The following is a 16,636-nucleotide window of genomic DNA, read 5'->3' as shown; positions in this document are numbered from 1 at the left end:
TAATTGCTCCCACAGTTGATTTCTTCAAACCAAGCTGCTTACCTATTGCAGATTCAGTCTTCCCAGCCTGGTGCAGGTCTACAATTTTGTTTCTGGTGTCCTTTGACAGCTCTTTGGTCTTGGCCATAGTGGAGTTTGGAGTGTGACTGTTTGAGGTTGTGGACAGGTGTCTTTTATACTGATAACAAGTTCAAACAGGTGCCATTAATACAGGTAACGAGTGGAGGACAGAGGAGCCTCTTAAAGAAGAAGTTACAGGTCTGTGAGAGCCAGAAATCTTGCTTGTTTGTAGGTGACCAAATACTTATTTTCCACCATAATTTGCAAATAAATTCATAAAAAATCCTACAATGTGATTTTCTGGATTCTCTTTCTCTAATGTCTGTCATAGTTGACGTGTACCTATGATGAAAATTACAGGCCTCTCTCATCTTTTTAAGTGGGAGAACTTGCACAATTGGTGGCTGACTAAATACTTTTTTCCCCCACTGTACCTTTCAGAGTTTGGCCGTTTAATCTCACCAACAACAAAGAACGTACACCAAACGGCCTTTGAGGAGGGCTACGCGAATATGCCTAACACAGTATAAAAAAACGGAAGTCAGGGAAACCGGAAAGAGGTATCCTGCACGTTTTCAAGTTAAAAGTCTCCATTCTCTATTACTCCTCAGTTGAGTTTACTTCACATTTAGGTAGCTAATGTAATGGATTTGTTTGCTAGGTGTATCTCCAAAGCATTGGCATATCTCTGGGTAACGTGGACATCTCCATGCATGCACCTTATAAAAATATGACTAATTCAATATTGCACCATCCCATTCTCTGGGCTCTGTCTGCAATCATAACCAGTAGTATATACCTGGAATAATGAACCATAGAATAATAATAGATGTTTGGTGAATCTACGAATTATGTATGCCCACTGGAGTCTTTGCCACTCAAAATATTTTTTTATAGAATATTTTGACATTTATTTAATCACTCAAAATCTTGCCAAAGCATATTCTGTAGGAGGGGTTAAAATGAATTAGAAATAATTTGACATGATTTATATGAATTGGCTCTGAAATGAACAAGGGAGAGGTTAAATATAGGCTAAGTCTGGCATAAGCTAAGCTTATTCCCACTCTTTATAATAACTCTGTTGCAGTGGTTTTAGGTAGTCTCCATAAAGGCTATTCCCTCCATCGCGACACTGCTGCCCAGTTGAAGAGCTTGTGATCTCCATGCAGCACCACAGCATCATGCGCCTTCGGAAAAGCACCCCTCAGCCTCAGAAAATGCCCTTCTGGAAGCATGCAGCCATAGAGTCATTATACCCTAATGTAGGCCTATTTGCCTACTAGCCAAATAAAGTGCAGAGCATGCATGATGCGTGCAACTCATCATTCCAACATATTTGAACATTTAATTCATCCTTCATTCAGTTAAGTCAGTCAGTATGTCATCCGTTCTGTCATTTGTCTGAGTTGCAATAGGAACTAAATCAAAGAGAATAGAACAGTCTTATTCATTTGTTTATTGAAATCCATGTGTGTATTCAAAATTATCTAAATTCTCTGAAGTTATTTAGCCTATCACCACAGTAGCCCCATGCCGCTATAAAAATAAATAATGCAATTATATGGCCATTGAATAACACACAACAGCATGGCATATTTAGATAGTGGAATAGGCCTAGCCTAAATCATATTTACTTTCTATTTTGCAGTTATTCTAGACAAGGATCTGTGTCTTTATAGTATAATTCTCACACAAGTAATTTGCTGAAGGCCCAAGCCTATACTACACCATCTAGTGGTATAACGTCGTTATCGAATGCCGTTCTTTGTTTTGGAAATGAAAGTATTCAGACCCTTTACTCAGTACTTTGTTGAAGCACGGTTGGCAGCGATTGCAGCCTTCTTGGCACAAGCTTGGCACACCTGTATTTTGGGAGTTTCTCCCATTCTTCTCTGCAGATCCTCTCAAGGACTGTCAGGTTGGATGGGGAGCGACGCTGCACAGCTATTTTCAGGTCTCTACAGAGATGTTCGATCGGGTTCAAGTCCGGGCTCTAGCTGGGCCACTCAAGGACATTCAGAGAAGCCACTCCTGCGTTGTCTTGGCTGTGTGCTTAGGGTCATTGTCCTTTGCTCCGTTCATATTTCCATCGATCCTGACTAGTCTCCCCGTCCCTGCCGCTGAAAAACATCCCCACAGCATGATGCTGCCACCACCATGCTTCACCGTAGGGATGGTGCCAGGTTTCCTCCAGACGTGACACTTGGCATTCAGGCCAAAGAGTTCAATCTTGGTTTCATCAGACCAGAGAATCTTGTTTCTCATTGTCTTAGAGTCCTTTAGGGGCCTTTTGGCAAACTCCAAGCGGGCTGTCATGTGCCTTTTACTGAGGAGTGGCTTCCGTCTGGCCACTCTAACATAAAGGCCTGATTGGTGGAGTGCTGCAGAGATGGTTGTCCTTCTGGAAGGTTCTCCCATCTCCACAGAAGAATTCTAGAGCTCTGTCAGAGTGACCATCAGGTTCTTGGTCACCTCCCTGACCAAGGCCCTTCTCCCCCGATTGCTCAGTTTGGCCGGCCGGCCAGCTCTAGGAAGAGTCTTGGTGGTTCCAAACTTCTTCCATTTAAGAATGATGGCGGCCACTGTGTTCTTGGGGACCTTTAATGCTGCAGACATTTTTTGGTACCCTTTCCCAGATCTGTGCCTTGACACAATCCTGTCTCGGAGCTCTTCGGACAATTCCTTCGACTTCATGGCTTGGTTTTTGCTCTGACATGCACTGACAACTGTGGGACCTTATATAGACAGGTGTGTGCCTTTCCAAATAATGTCCATTCAATTGAATTTACCACAGGTGGACTCCAATCAAGTTGTAGAAACATCTCAAGGATGATCAATTGAAACAGGATGCACCTGAGCTCAATATTGAGTCTCATAGCAAAGTGATTGTTTTTTCTAAAAACCTGTTTTCGCTTTGTCATTATGGGGTATTGTGTGTAGATGGATGAGGGGAAAAAAATATTGTATCCATTTTACAATAAGGCTGTAAAGTAAACAAAATGTGGAAAATTGATAAAACATTTTTTTAAATATAATGCTCTGATCCGGTGGAAACATCATAAAATAGGCTTCTTATCCCTTGCGCAAAATAGCCTACAGCAGTGTCTGTCTGTCTGGAGCTCACTGGCACTGGAAACTCAAAGGGCCCAGAATATTTTCTACAATGTTGCAAGTTTGCTAGCAGGAGCTTGCCAGACCAAGTTAATACAATAGTTGATACAATGTTTCAAGTTCCTTGCAGACAGGCCATGCATAGCCAATGTGATTTATAGGATATTTATTTTATTTTCTACCTGCAGGCTGCAATGTTTTTATTTGTTGGCTTTATGTAGCCTATTTTTACATATTGGCAATGGCAATAGAAGTTACTTTTAGATTTGTATAATTTTCATTTAGATAGAATTTTGATTAACCACATAACATTGATTTTGAGATATGAAGACTTTATTATAAATGAAATTAAACTGTTCCACGAAAATGTGCATATGAAAATTATAACTGCCACGCAGATCAGTAGAAATGGTACGATAACTTGGCACTCCAAATGGAAAATGTTGCCGACTGCTGGTGTAGCCTATTACCGGCAACTTCAGGAGCATAATGCCAGAATCTGCTAAAGCCAGCAGCGTGCAGCCGGAGGTGGGTCGGGAACAAGGTTTTTTTCTTCTGGTTAGGCCATTTTGATCTCTGGCGCCCTCTTTAGTAATTTGTGTGTCTTAACAAGCTCAGTTGCCTACATATAGTTGATTTTATTCAAACATAGGGTGTGTCTATTTATGGACAAATACACGTTTTAAAATGTTGACCAATGATTGGTCGAAAGAACAGAAGATTTTGTTTAGTCAGGGACAGCCCTAATATATATATATTTTCTTTCTTTCTCTCTCTCTCTCTCTCTCTCTCTCTCTCTCTCGCTCTCTCTCTCTCTCTCTCTCTCTCTCTCTCTCAAATATACACTACCAGTCAAAAGTTTGGACACCTACTCATTCAAGGGTTTTTCTTTATTTTGCTATTTTCTACATTGTAGAATAATAGTGAAGACATAAAAACTATGAAATAACACACATGGAATCATGTCGTAACCAAAAAAGGGTTAAACATTATGAAAAATATTTTATATTTGAGATTCTTCAAATAGCCACCCTTTGCCTTGATGACAGCTTTGCACACTCTTGAACTCTTTGGCCTGAATGCCAAGTGTCACGTCTGGAGGAAACCTGGCACCATCCCTACGGTGAAGCATGGTGGTTGAAGCATCATGCTGTGGGGATGTTGTTCAGTGGCAGGGACTGGGAGACTAGTCAGGATCGAGGGAAAGATGAACGGAGCAAAGTACAGAGAGATCCTTGATGAAAACCTGTTCCAGAGTACTCTGGCCCTCAGACTGGGGTGAAGGTTCACCTTCCAAAAGGACAACAACCCTAAGCACACAGCCAAGACAACGCAGGAGTGGCTTCGGGACAAGTCTCTGAATTACCTTGAGTGGCCCAGCTAGAGCCCGGACTTGAACCCGATCGAACATCTCTGTAGAGACCTGGAAATAGCTGTGCAGCGTCGCTCCCCATCCAAACTGACAGTCCTTGAGAGGATCTGCAGAGAAGAATGGGAGAAACTCCCCAAATACAGGTGTGCCAAGCTTGTAGCGTCATACCCAAGAAGGCTGTAATCGCTACCAACCGTGCTTCAACAAAGTACTGAGGAAAGGGTCTGAATACTTATGTAAATGTGATATTCATTTTTATTTTTACATATATAAATAGTAACTGAATGCCTTGATGCCTGTCTGCCTACTTTATATAGCAAGTCACGGCTACATAACTCAAAGTCTGAAGGAGTGAACCGTTTTACATCAATTCACCTGTAGTTATATAGTCACGTGTAAGTTATACCTGTAGTAAGCTATAGCTACTGAAGTGTGACTAAAACTACACAGATATTCTCATTTAGCTTGACTAATAGAAGGTTGACTAACTCATGATCCTGCTACCTTTTCTGCATTTTCATTCCATCATGTTGGCCAGGCCCAGGGTTAGATGGAGTCATCATCTGTCACTCACATACCTAAAGAAAGAAATATAAGGTTAGGTTTTGAAGTTGCAATGATTGAGAAAATTCAAATAATTAGTTAAAGTGTCAAGGGAAATCATATTTCAGCCATATCAAATGTATGTAGCCAGTGCGTCTCTCTAGTCCAGGGATATCAACCTGGGGTCCCAGACACGGCAAGTGCCGCTGGCTTTTGGTAAACTTTCTTGACTTGGACATACATTTTTGCCAACACATGGCTAACCTTTGTTTAACCAGCTAAACAGCTGCAATTAGCGAAAATGTGTTTGGAGTTACCTTTCTGGCTAATAGGCGATGTTGGAGTTCAGTTTACACTTCCTCTTCCAATTGTAATGTGGGGAGGCCAAAATATTGAAAAACGATCTACCAAATGTATTCATTTTAAAATGTTGATTATTTCTCCTTGCCGTTATTATTCACCTGATGATAAGACAAGACATTGGGTCCTTGGGCAAGAAAAGGTTGAAGACCCCTGCTCTAATCTATTCTAGTGACCACAACCCCAGTGATGTGGCTTGTGCTGGGTAGCCGGCTATCTCAGGACAAGTTGCAAAGGTTTGTTCAATCTTTTCCAAATCAGCTATCTAGCCTATAAACTTTACCAAATTGTTGTCTTTACAAGGTTGCAAAATTAGTTTAAAACGGTTCAGTCCCTTTTTCTATTAGCACACGCTGTCTCCATGACAAAATGTGAAGGAACATTAATTTGGTTTGATGTGGGCGTTCAAATGAAGGTCAGTCACATGATGTTGAGTGGGTAGCGGGAAAGTATGGCATCTAGCCTTCCTGTGAAGGGTGGACTGGCCAGTTCACATTTATAGTTTTGATTTGGTTTTAGCACAGATTATCCATTATATTGACCAGCTACTCAAGTGGCCTCTCTAACAATGAAAATAATGTAATCAAAAATGGAAGCCAGTTTGCGCTGTTCTGTGAAGGGAGTAGTACACAGCGTTGTACGAGATCATCAGTTTCTTGGCAATTTCTCGAATGGAATAGCCTTCATTTCTCAGAACAAGAATAGACTGACGAGTTTCAGAAGAAAGTTATTTGTTTCTGGCATTTTTGAAGCTGTAATCGAACCCACAATTGCTGATGCTCCAGATACTCAACTAGTCTCAAGAAGGCCAGTTTTATTGCTTCTTTAATCAGCTGTGCTAACATAATTGGGTTTTCTAATGATCAATTAGCCTTTTAAAATGATAAACTTGGATTAGCAAACACAACGTGCCATTGGAAAACAGGACTGATGGTTGCTGATAATGGGCCTCTGTACGCCTATGTAGATATTACATAAAAAATCAGCCGCTTCCAGCTACAATAGCCATTTACAACATTAACAATGTCTACACTGTATTTCTGACCAATTTGATGTTATTTTAATGGATGAAAAAATAGCTTTTCTTTCTAAATCAAGGACATTTCTAAGTGACCCCAAACTTTTGAACGGTAGTGTGTATATATACTGTATGCTGCATAACCACACTGACAGTACACATTCCCAGTTGTTCCTAGTTTCGGAAATCCCAGACCTATGGCAACAGCAGACAACTCTCCCTGCAAATCACAAGTTTGGGTAGGCGGGGCTTAAAATGAGAGTAACATGACAGAGACGGACCAAATGCGGCCCATGCACTCCCCGCTTCTCCTTCACCCAAATTCAGATAGCTGATGTCCTGAAAGAGCTGCTAAATATGGACCCCTACAAATCAGCTGGGCTAGACAATCTGGACCCTTTCTTTGTAAAATTAGCCGCCGAAATTGTCGCAACCCCTATTACTAGCCTGTTCAACATCTCTTTCGTATCGTCTGAGATCCCCAGAGATTGGAAAGCTGCCGCGGTCATCCCCCTCTTCAAAGAGGGTGACACTCTAGATCCAAACTGTTACAGACCTATATCCATCCTGCCCTTCCTTTCGAAAGTATTTGAAAGCCAAGTTAACAAACAGATCAACGACCATTTCAAATCCCACTGTACCTTCTCCGCTATGCAATCTGGTTTCCGAGCTGGTCATGGGTGCACCTCAGCCACGCTCAAGATCCTAAACGATATAATAACCGCGATCGATAAAAGACAGTACTGTGCAGCCGTCTTCATCGACTTGGCCAAGGCTTTTGACTCTGTCAATCACCGCATTCTTATTGGCAGACTAAATAGCCTTGGTTTCTCAAATGACTGCCTCGCCTGGTTCACCAACTACTTCTCAGATAGAGTTCAATGTGTCAAATCAGAGGGCCTGTTGTCTGGACCTCTGGCAGTCTCTATGGGGGTGCCACAGGGTTCAATTCTCGGGCCGACTCTATTCTCTGTGTATATCAATGATGTCGCTCTTGCTGCTGGTGACTGCTGGTGACTCTCAGATCCACCTCTATGCAGACGACACCATTTTGTATACATCTGGCTCTTCATTGGACACTGTGTTAACAAACCTCCAAACGAGCTTCAATGCCATACAACACTCCTTCCGTGGCCTCCAACTGCTCTTAAAGGCTAGTAAAACTAAATGCATGCTCTTCAATCGAACGCTGCTTGCACCTGCCCGCCCGACTAGAATCACTACTCTCTGCGGGTCTGACTTAGAATATGTGGACAACTACAAATACCTAGGTGTCTGGTTAGACCGTAAACTCTCCTTCCAGACTCACATTAAGCATCTCCAATCCAAAGTTAAATCTAGAATCGGCTTCCTATTTCGAAACAAAGCCTCCTTCACTCATGCTGCTAAACATACCCTCGTAAAACTGACTATCCTACCGATCCTTGACTTCGGCGATGTCATTTACAAAATAGCTTCCAACACTCTACTCAGAAAATTGGATGTAGTCTATCACAGTGCCATCCGTTTTGTCACCAAAGCCCCATATACTACCCACCATTGTGACCTGTATGCTCTCATTGGCTGGCCCTCACTACATATTTGTCGCCAAACCCACTGGCTCCAGGTCATCTATAAATCACTTCTAGGCAAATCCCTGCCTTATCTTAGATCATTGGTCACCATAGCAACACCCACCCGTAGTATGCTTTCCAGCAGGTATATCTCACTGGTCATCCCCAAAGCCAAAACCTCCTTTGGCCGCCATTCCTTCCAGTTCTCTGCTGCAAATGTGTCAGCGCGTGCTGTAGGTGGGTGCAGTGGTGGAATCAAACGCAGGACACAGACGGATAGTCCAACAGACTTTAGTGATCGCCAAACACGGCAATAGGTCAACTCTTGCCCGAAGGCGAAATACGCACGAAGGCGAACAAAACAAAAGCGCACAAACAGGTGCGTAAATACTCCAACAGTGGAGGGAAGCTCAACCGAGCGAAATACAGGAATCACGCCCTATACACGAATGACAAAAATCAATAACACACAACACTAGACACACACAACGAGAAACTTATAGAACACTAATTAGGCTAAACAAGAACAGGTGTGACAACAAACAGACAAAAGCAAACGAACATGAAACATACAACGGTGGCAGCTAGTATTCCGGAGACAACGAACGCCGAAGCCTGCCCGAACAAGGGAGAGAGGCAGCCTCGGCCGAAACCGTGACAGTACCCCCCCCCTTGACGCGCGGCTCCAGACGTGCGCCGACTCCGGCCTCGGGGACGACCCGGAGGACGCGGAGCAGGGTGCGTCGGGTGCCCACGATGGAATTCCGTCAGGAGAGACGGGTCCAAGATGTCTCTCCTCGGCACCCAGCACCGCTCCTCCGGACCGTACCCCTCCCACTCCACTAGATACTGGAGACCCCCCATCCGACGTCTCGAATCCAAGATGGACCTCACAGTGTACGCTGGTGCCCCCTCGATGTCCAATGGGGGCGGAGGAGTCTCCCTGATCTCACTTTCTTGGAGTGGGCCAGCTACCACCGGCCTGAGAAGGGACACATGGAACGAGGGGTTAATACTTTTATATTCAACAGGCAGTTGTAATTTGTAACACACCTCGTTCAACCTTCCCAGGACTTTAAATGGCCCTACAAACCGCCGACCCAGTTTCCGACAGGGCAGGCGGAGGGGCAGGTTTCTGGTAGAGAGCCAGACTCGATCACCAGGTGCGTACACCGGTCCCTCACTGCGGTGGAGATCGGCGCTCGCCTTATGACGTCGGAGGGCCCGCTGCAGGTGGACGTGTGCAGCGTTCCATGTCTCCTCCGAGCGCCGCGCCCACTCATCCACCGCAGGAGCCTCGATCTGGCTCTGCTGCCAAGGTGCCAGAACCGGCTGGTAACCCAGCACACATTGAAAAGGGGTTAGGTTAGTGGAGGAATGGCGTAGGGAATTCTGGGCCATCTCGGCCCAGGGAACGTACCTTGCCCACTCCTCCGGCCGGTCCTGGCAGTATATTCTAAGAAACCTACCCACATCCTGGTTCACGCGTTCCACCTGCCCATTACTCTCCGGGTGGTAACCCGAGGTGAGGCTCACCGAGACCCCCAACCGCTCCATAAAGGCTCTCCAGACCCTGGAGGTAAATTGGGGACCCCGATCAGACACAATATCCTTGGGTACCCCGTAGTGCCGGAACACATGGGTGAATAGTGCTTCGGCGGTTTGCAGGGCAGTAGGAAGGCCCGGCATGGGGAGCAAACGACAGGCCTTAGAAAACCGGTCCACAACGACCAGTATAGTGGTGTTCCCCTGTGAAGGAGGAAGGTCAGTAATGAAATCCACCGAGAGGTGAGACCATGGTCGTTGTGGAACGGGCAGGGGTAGTAACTTACCCCTAGGCAGATGTCTAGGCGCCTTACACTGGGCGCACACCGAGCAGGAGGAAACAAAAACCCTCACATCCTTCGCCAACGTGGGCCACCAGTACTTGGCACTAAGACAGTGCACTGTCCGGCCGATACCAGGATGTCCAGAGGAGGGTGACGTGTGAGCCCAATAGATCAATCGATCCCGAACCTCGAGCGGAACGTACTTCCGACCCTCAGGGCATTGCGGTGGACTAGGGTCGGTGCGTAACGCCCGCTCGAGTTCAGCATCGACCTCCCACACTACCGGTGCCACCAGACACGACTCCGGCAGTATGGGAGTGGGCTCCACGGACCTCTCCTCCGTGTCATACCGCCGAGACAGCGCATCTGCCTTACCGTTCTGTGACCCAGGGATGTACGTGATCTTAAATGTAAACCTGGTCAAGAACATATTCCATCTTGCCTGGCGAGGGTTCAGCCTCCTCGCTGCCCGGATGTACTCCAGGTTACGGTGGTCCGTCAAAATGAGGAAAGGGTGTTGAGCCCCCTCAAGCCAGTGCCTCCACACCTTTAGGGCCTGTACCACGGCTAACAGCTCCCTGTCCCCTACGTCATAGTTCCGCTCCGCCGGACTGAGCTTCTTAGAATAAAAAGCACAGGGGCGGAGTTTAGGTGGCGCGCCAGACCGTTGTGAAAGCACGGCTCCTAGACCGGCCTCTGACGCGTCCACCTCTACCTGGAACGGCAAAGAGGGATCCGGATGCGCCAGCACCGGGGCCGAGGTAAACAGGTCCTTCAGCCTCCCAAACGCCCTGTCCGCCTCGGCCGACCACTGCAGACGCACCGGACCCCCCTTCAAAAGAGACGTGATGGGAGCTGCCACCTGTCCAAAACCCCGGATAAACCTCCTGTAGTAATTTGCAAACCCCAAAAACTGCTGCACCTCCTTCACAGTGGTTGGTGTTTGCCAATTACGCACGGCCGACACCCGGTCTACCTCCATCTTCACCCCTGACGCAGACAACTGATACCCCAAAAAGGAGACCGACTCCTGGAAAAACAGACACTTCTCTGCCTTAACATACAGGTCGTGCTCCACCAGCCTCCGCAACACTCGGCGCACCAGGGCCACATGCTCGACACGGGTAGGCGAGTACATGAGAATGTCATCTATGTACACAACCACCCCCTGCCCCTGCATGTCCCTGAAGATCTCATCCACGAATGATTGGAAAACTGACGGAGCGTTCATCAACCCGTATGGCATGACCAGATACTCGTAATGGCCCGAGGTGGTACTAAAGGCTGTCTTCCATTCATCGCCCTCCCTGATGCGCACCAAGTTGTACGCGCTCCTGAGATCTAATTTAGTGAAGAAGCGCGCCCCATGCAATGACTCAGTCATGGTCGCAATCAGCGGGAGTGGATAACTGTACTTCACCGTAATCTGATTGAGACCACGGTAATCGATGCACGGGCGCAAACCACCATCCTTCTTCTTCACAAAAAATAAACTCGAGGACGCAGGGGAAGTGGAAGGCCGTATGTATCCTTGTCTCAGAGATTCGTCTATGTAGGTCTCCATAGCTTTTTTCTCCTCTTGAGACAGAGGATACACATGGCTCCGTGGGAGCGCAGCTCCTGCCTGGAGGTCTATCGCACAATCTCCCTGCCTATGGGGCGGCAACTGCGTCGCCCTCGACTTACTAAACGCAATAGCCAAATCCCCATACTCAGGGGGAACGTGCAATGCGGGCACCTGGTTTGGACTCTCCACCGAGGTAGCCCCTACGGAAACGCCTAAACATCTACCCACACACTGGGCAGACCACTCCATCAGAGCCCTCTCCTGCCACGAAATAGATGGGTTATGGGTACTCAACCAGGGCATGCCCAGCACCACCGGATACGCAGGAGAGTCAATCAGAAATAGCTGAATCATCTCCTGATGACCCCCCTGCGCACACATCCTAAGTGGCGCAGTGACCTCCCTGATCAAGCCCGCACCCAACGGACGACTATCTAGGGCATGAACGGGGAAAGGGACATCAACAGGAAGAAGGGGAATCCCTAAAGCTAAACAAAACTTCTTATCAATAAAATTCCCAGCCACGCCTGAATCTACCAGCGCCTTATGCTGGGAATGAGGTGCTACCTGTGGAAAACGCACAGGTATACAGAAATGTGCAACAGAGAGCTCTGGGTGAGTGGGGCGCCTACTCACCTGGAAGGAATCCCCAGTGCGGAACCTGTCGTCCTCTCCCCTAGGAGGCCATCCCCAGCACCTAGCCGCGGTGTGTCCTCCCCGACCACAGTTGGTGCAGGGGATGGACCCCCTAGTAAGCCGACCCCTCCTCTCTCTAGCGCCAGCGCCCCCGAGCTCCATGGGGCACGGCTCGGAGGCGCTGGAGGGTGAAATGGACGGACCCCCCTCGGGACGTCCGCGGGTAGCTAGCAGGTTATCCAGCCTGATGGACATGTCGACCAACTGGTCAAACGTGAGGCTGGTGTCCCTACAGGCCAGCTCCCGACGGACGTCCTCTCGTAGACTACATCTGTAGTGATCGACGAGAGCCCGATCATTCCACCCTGCATCTGCCGCTAGAGTACGGAATTCGAGGGCGAACTCCTGAGCACTCCTCCTCCCCTGCCGGAGGAAGACCAGACGCTCCCCCGCCGCTTTCCCCTCCGGGGGATGGTCAAACACCGCCCTGAAGCGGCGGGAGAACTCCTCGTAGGTTATGGTGTCCGCGTCGATCCTCCTCCACTCCGCGTTGGCCCATTCCAACGCCTTCCCGGACAGGCAGGAGATCAGGGCGGACACGCTCTCATGTCCCGAGGGCGCCGGGTGCACGGTGGCCAGGTACAGCTCCACCTGGAGAAGGAAACCCTGGCACCCAGCCGCGGTTCCATCGTAAGCCCTCGGGAGCGAGAGTCGGACTCCTCGGGGTTCCGGTGCGGGAATAGGCTGACTGGCCGATGGTGCTGGCAGGGCGGGTGGCGGTGGAGGCGTCCCCCAGCCTCGGATGGTGGTGATCACCTCCTGCAGTGCGGTCCCCATCTGCAGGATCTGGTCACCTTGTTCCCGGACCCTGTCCTCCAGCGTCGCCTGGGCTGCTGCGGCTCCTGCTGATTCCATTTTAAAGGGTGTGTTATTCTGTCAGCGCGTGCTGTAGGTGGGTGCAGTGGTGGAATCAAACGCAGGACACAGACGGATAGTCCAACAGACTTTAGTGATCGCCAAACACGGCAATAGGTCAACTCTTGCCCGAAGGCGAAATACGCACGAAGGCGAACAAAACAAAAGCGCACAAACAGGTGCGTAAATACTCCAACAGTGGAGGGAAGCTCAACCGAGCGAAATACAGGAATCACGCCCTATACACGAATGACAAAAATCAATAACACACAACACTAGACACACACAACGAGAAACTTATAGAACACTAATTAGGCTAAACAAGAACAGGTGTGACAACAAACAGACAAAAGCAAACGAACATGAAACATACAACGGTGGCAGCTAGTATTCCGGAGACAACGAACGCCGAAGCCTGCCCGAACAAGGGAGAGAGGCAGCCTCGGACGAAACCGTGACAAAATGACTGGAACGAACTGCAAAAATCTCTGAAGCTGGAGACACTTATCTCCCTCACTAACTTTAAGCATCGGTTGTCAGAGCAGCTTACCGATCACTGCACCTGTACACAGCCCATCTGTAATTAGCCCACCCAACTACCTCATCCCCATATTGTTATTTACGTTGTTATTTATTTTGCTCATTTGCACCCCAGTATCTCTATTTGCACATAATCTTCTGCACATCTATCACTCCAGTGTTAATACTAAATTGAAATTATTTTTGCACTATGGCCTATGTATTGCCTTACCTCCATAACGTACTACATTTGCACACACTGTATATAGATTTTCTATTGTGTTATTGACTGTACGTTTTGTTTATTCCATATGTACCTCTGTGTTTTTTTTTTTTTTTTTTTATGTAGCTAGGCCCAAGACGCTATGCCCAAGATGATCTAGCTTCTTAAAGTATTTCTGGTTAGGATAATTATAGCCACAGCCAGTCAGTGGTTGAAAGCTTGTAACGCTAAAGTTAGCTGTCATGGTACATGCAAAAAACAACTCACGTGTGAAATACACTCATCGAAAATATCCTTTCTGAACTCCATGTAGCTAGCTACCAATTTGTGTCCGGTGAGGATGTTTACGCCAGGGCACAAATGGATAAGGCTCTGGATGTATTTCCTGCGCGTCTATTTCCGCCTAGCCCAACCAACGCTTTTACCTGTGCAGACGTGTATGCTGGAACACTGTTAATGTGGGAGGCAAGTTGTCTGCCTAGGGATACTAAGTTTGTCCCTAGTTTTTGGGAAACATGCATTAACTTCTTATCAAAGCTACCTCAACTTTGTAGTGAACAGTTTTGACTCCTGAGCATAAAAAAAAATATTCTCTATTCTGGTTCTTTCGAACGAGTCGCAACCTTTTATGGTCACTTGGTTTGTAGAATTAAGTGAAGAAATGGGAGGTGTTTGAGTCCAGGCATTCTGGCGGTTGTAATTCTTGGCACATGGCACCAGTGGCCTCAATCATGGTCCTGGCAGAGGCCAAAGGCAGCTCACAGCTGGGCATGAGGGCCCACTGAGCCCTCCCAAAACATGGAGGCTTCTCCACAAGCCTGTGAACAGTTAGGCCTAGGCTACCTCTTTCTCTGAGTGGAATATGTTTTCAGTATTCAGTGAAATGCTCTCAATGCAATAAAAAGAACACACAAAAAAACAAAATATTTCATTTGGATAAAAATGATTCCAGTTTGTATTTCTTCTACCATTCATGTTTTGTTGGATAGTAATGATCTATTTTCACCTTTTTAAATATCTGTTGTTTTGGGCGGCTGTGGGAGAAATGCAAAAGAGACCCTGTAGTCTGACTGTGAATTGTTTTAGGAACCTTATGGTTGCTTTCAAGTTCACTCTAGCCTTGGTACTCGCAGTAGATCTTAGCTGATGGTTGTGTTTTCAAATCTCATGACTGAATGCCGCAAATGATGGAAAACTCTATCAGTATGATTCTGCTTTACAATGCCAAAAGGAAATGAGCAATGGATTGTCTGTTAAGACTGTTTACAGAAAATGGAAAGTGAGATGGTGTCAAGGTCATGTAAACATTCAGCACACATATTTTTGTTTTTATGTTTGAGAGTATTTTACCTTCCCCAAACACTAAACAGCTTTAAAATTGAGCTGTAGAGGGTGTTGGAAGCATGTCTGCTTGTGGTTTTCTTTCTGTATGAGAGATTTGATCTGGATTCTAGAATGCCTGTCTATTATTCTAATATGTTATTTGATGGTTTTTGGAGTGTCTTGTGAGTACGATCAGGGATTTTCGGCTTTACTTCCTGGATAGGTTACAGTATTTCCTCTTTGTCGCATGTCTTGTGTTCAAATGTTGGTTTGTATAGAATGGAGTAATGACTGTACACTGCACAAATCCAAAGGGGAAGGTGCTGAGACACTGGCCAAATTGGTTTAATGATGATGCATAACTCATTTATTGGGCATTTGTTATTTTTCAAAATGTGTGAGTTAAAGTAGTTTACGCCTTCTTTAGTTTTATGTTACATGTAGGCCTATGCTAGTTCAAACATTTAATTTGTGCAGAAATGTTCTCATTATGCCATTGTTTTGTTTTAGGAAAGTTTTTTGTGTCAATCTCATGATGTATAAAAACATCTGTGATGAATTACAATAATCAGTACTGTACATAAAAACATGCTGGTTTCTGTAAACTTCTGCCATCGTCTATTTGGATATGTTGCAAAATAAGTTGACCTAAATCTATGTTCTCTTGTTGATGGGGTCCTATAGCAATACTGCATATGGATATCACCACAGGAGACAATTGCAAGATTTAGGCTAGGCGGGTGAATTAAAATGTTCCCAGACCCTATTGCTATATGTACAGTAGGCCTTTCCCTATAGAGAATCCCAATGTTAGCAGCTCAAGCTTATGGGCTTAAACTGAAACGCTGGAAGCCATGATGCTCTCTGAACATCCAAACACTGCTTCGTCTTAATGCAAACAGAATAAATAAGGACTGTAATTGCTCAAAGCAGCCCTTAGCTCCAATTCTGCATTTGAAAAACTGTGACAGAACATTCTGGAAAATTCATCGGACAGTGCCCTGGACAGCAATATAGCCAATTGTCACGCCCTGGCTCTGGGGACTATGTTATGTTGAGCCAGGGTGTGTAAGTCTATGTTTTGTATATCTATGTTGGCCTGAGTGACTCCCAATCAGAGGCAACGAGTGTCAGCTGGTTGTCTCTGATTGGGAGCCATATTTAACTATCGGTCTTTTCACTTTGTGTTGTGGTTTCTTGTTCCTTTTGGTTTGTGTGTATCGAAGGACTTCACGTTTCGTTCGTTGTTTTGATCGGGTGATCTGTTTAATAAATAATATGTACGCATTCAACGCTGCGCATTGGTCCTCCTCCTTAAGCGAACGTGACACCAATAATACTGATTTGGAAGATGATCTTTATAAAAGTGATGCTGAATGCCAACCCACTTCCTCCCTTCTTCAGAATAGTTTTCACAAATTGCATAGGCTTGTATCTTGGTTAGGCATCAGCATTCAGCAGCACACAATACTAAGTCCAAAGCTGGTCATTCCACTGCATTATTGGATTATAACAGAGTGAAAAGCAAATACACATTCCAGTTGAGTTTCCTTTCCTCTGTGTGGCGATGCAGAGAACCTAACACTGAGCTGAGGTATATTCAG

This window comes from Coregonus lavaretus, assembly GCF_964263955.1.
Source record: "Coregonus lavaretus genome assembly, chromosome: 26".
Lineage (NCBI taxonomy): Eukaryota > Metazoa > Chordata > Actinopteri > Salmoniformes > Salmonidae > Coregonus > Coregonus lavaretus.
Note: the sequence above shows the minus strand (reverse complement) of the source record.